Below are 3,592 nucleotides of genomic sequence, written 5' to 3'. Positions count from 1 at the left end.
GCAGTGCAACTCTCTGCAAGTGGTGCATGATTCTACTTTGCAGCAATTTCCATGAAGGCCTGAAATGACCTACAGCTGCTCATGGTACTAATCACAAGTCTTGGATCCTTCTGTGATCCCAACTGTGATATCCTCAAGATGTTAAAAATGGACCTCCTTTTATCTCTTAAATCTTCAGCAATCTCCATCTTCTGCAGCAGCTTGTATACTTCCCTCCAAGATTTCCAAGTAGTTTATAGCTGGAGTTTTCTAAGCTGGAAACTTCTTAATAAACTTACACCTACAGCTAAAAAGAGCCAAATGAGAGAAGGCTAATTATTTGCTGTGACTCTGCAGCCTGATCTAATGATGTGAAAAGATACTATTAATAGTGTTCTTAATCCTGAATGGCTTAAATATTTGGTGAAATCCTGTATTTAGAACAATCACATCATAGCAGGAGATGATTTAAATGGAGTTTGTGTAGGCAGCTGCTTTTCTCAGGAAATTCTTGTGAAGTTATGTGCCCCTGTTTTGTGCTGCCGTAAGAAATTAGACATTGAAGAACTTGAAATGTAACTTTTAAATGGCTATGTATGTTGTCTTTGACACTTCATGCCAAGAGATTGAAATTTACTCAATAATTTGACATCAATACACAGAAGGGAAAAAAAAGAACCTCAAGGCAGCTGCTCCCTGTGGTTACAAAGTGTGAGGATACTGCACTGCTCTGCAAAAACCTTTTGAGGTTTTAGTAGTTCTTGAATCTGTGAAGGAACAAAACTTCCTGATAGTACTGCATATGTGTTTTGCTTAGCTGACAGTTTGAGACTGAAGTGCTGCTGGGGCAGCCTCCTCTGGACACAGGAGCATTTGGTGCATTGAAGAAACAATTTCTTTCATGTCGGCCCTAGAGAGGTTGCTGCAAATGGAACTCTTACACCACGTGTGAGTCATGTCACAGGTGCCGTTCCTCTGAGTTTTAATTTTACCCTGTTTTATTGTTAAATATTTGTGTTACCAGGGGAGGCTCTTCACAATCAATGTACCACTGTGGTGGGTCTGTAAGATAAAAGCAGTCCCTGTTGTTAGTTAGGCATCTTGCTCATTTCCTAAACACGCAGAGGTGAAGTGGATTCTTGAAGACACTCTTCTTGCCAGTTTTGTTTTAATAACATGTATTTTCCAGCAAACTAATCCAGGAAATGTTCTGCATGTTCTGAAGGTTTAAAGTTTTAATGCTGAGCTCATACATATAAATAAGGAGAGAGCAGAACAATAAACCCACCTTAGCACAGATGATGATTGAGAGAAGGAACATGTGGGAGCAGGTGGAAGGGTACATCACTCATACAAATCCAGTGATGAGGGGTGGAAATCATTCTGGCCGAGTTCTTGATTTCTGTGACTAGGGCGAAGTCCTCTGCTTTCATTTGGCAAGTGTGTTTTGTGGGAAGAAAAAAAAGACTGTTTTCTAATAAATTTCTTCTTAACATTAAACATTCTTCTCTTTTTTTCTCAGGAAATCTTTGCAACTAAAGTTCATTAGTTGTTTGGGAAATCTCTCTCCTTTTATTTCTCTACTTTTTATCCAAAACTTGGGTATTGAAATGTAAAGTTTTATGCTGGTAGTATCAGCATCTTGGGACACCAGCAGTTAGTGGACAATCAGCAGAAATTAAAATGACAGTTTAAAATTACACTTCTTTGTCATGCTGGTGTCAGAGGGGTTTTTTTGTTTGTGTGGTTTTTTTTAAACCAAACAAATCAGATTCTTGTTGGAGGAACTTGTTTTAGTTGAATCCATAATAGAGTTTAAAAGTATGAGAATTCATGCTAGTGAAAGAAGAAGTTACAGGGCTGTTTGTGGGTGGCGTTTTGGGAGGGATAATTTAATTTGCAAAAAGCCAAGGTAAAATTAGCAGAATGTTTCTGGTTAAAAATAGGAATGTAGTCAGACAGGTTGAGTCTGTCTATCAAGTTCTCTTTCAAAGTCATCAATTGGAGTGTGCTTCAGTAACTAATACAAAGCGATCCACTCAAATAGGAGGTCAGCCTTTCTCCTAACTGTAATGCTGGAAGTAGTTTACTAATCTGCATTGCTCTGGATTTTTGGCAGATAAAATTTGGAGTAAAGACTTTCCTGGACATTTAAATATGCATTGACTGGTCTCGTTTTTCTGTATTTCGTGAAACAAAATCTGTCTTCTGATGGAAACATTAAGCAGTTCATCTTACTGAAGGAGTTTTTTTGTTGTGATTCGTAAAAACTGAAGATCGCTTTACGTAGGTCTTTCTGTGTACCTTTGGGTGAAGCGCTGGTATAGGGAAGGCTCTCTTTGAAGATGAATAAAAGTGTTTTGAATATCTGCCTTTGATTGAAAATAATCTTGCTAGAGGTTGATGTATTCTGAGGGTTTTTTACTTGATTCTAGTAGCAGTGTACTGCTTGTTTGTGTGTTTGTTTGTCACCTAATTTGTGCCATTGAGATGCAAATAGGAGAAGCCACCCTCAATGATCTATCCTGCACTGCACCCACAGAGTTGTTTTTCTGAAAGGTTCCTACCTCTGACACTGCAGGTGAGGAGTCACTGCTGGAAAAAATGCCATTCCTTTCACCATGTCATCGGAATGACAGTGAATTGAGTGATGGTTCAGTTAGAAATCATGCTGGTGTGGGAGTTGGCCTACTCCATTTTCCTTATTTGCCTGGAGGTGTTACAAGGGCTTTTTCCTGCTGTAGGACCTGTGTATCTTCTCCCTTCAGCGGGGAAAGTTCTGATGTGGGTGGAGGCGAAGTGGGTGGTTCTCCTTGGCCGGGGAGGAAACACTGCTTTTATGTAATCTCTTTTCACACTCCAGCTACTTGTGGAAAATAAAGGTTGGGTGTGGACATAATAACCTTCCATTAAGAGAACCTGGGAATTCAGTGACTGACATAGCCATTGTATGTTTCTGTATTGAGTAAATGGAAGACAAACCAAGAAGTTTCTGCATTGCACTGTCTTAATGACACACTGCAAAATGAGAGCCCATGCTCCTAAAACCAGTGTTCCTTGCCAGAAACTGAAACCTCTCTCTCTGGGATTGGAAAGTGTTCAAAAGACTTTAAGTCTGTAGAGATTGCAATTGGTCTTTGGACAGGAAGTGCACTGCACTTTCAGGGATTTCTTGTGCTTTTTCCTGTTTGCTTCCGTACCCCAGTTGACTCTGCTGTCTTTGTTTAATCTTCATTTCTGTCTACGTTTTCAGCACCTCCACTCCATTGGCTTGTTCTTGATTTCCCTGTAAGATCCTTTTCTGTTGGGCTATCACAGTCTGTCTTCATGCTGCATAATCTGGTCCCATCAGTGCATCCTGCTTTTTCTCTCTGCTCCAGGAACCCCTTCCAGACCCTTTTCAGGAAATAAAGCTTGTGCTGCACTGGCGTGCTCTGGAGGAGGTGAGAGTGTGTGGTTTGAGTAAAGGTACAGGCTTCCTCATGAACTGCCACAGCACATGTCCCTCCAGGCCTTGAGCTCCCAGGGGAGTGTGCCATGGACAGCTAAGAGCTGAGGTGATAGATTGACTCTGACTCAGGCATGGAGTGTGTGGATGCTACTCCTCCATTTA

Source organism: Acanthisitta chloris, unplaced genomic scaffold (assembly GCF_000695815.1).
Source record: "Acanthisitta chloris isolate BGI_N310 unplaced genomic scaffold, ASM69581v1 scaffold43925, whole genome shotgun sequence".
In the NCBI taxonomy this organism is placed as follows: Eukaryota; Metazoa; Chordata; class Aves; order Passeriformes; family Acanthisittidae; genus Acanthisitta; species Acanthisitta chloris.
Note: the sequence above shows the minus strand (reverse complement) of the source record.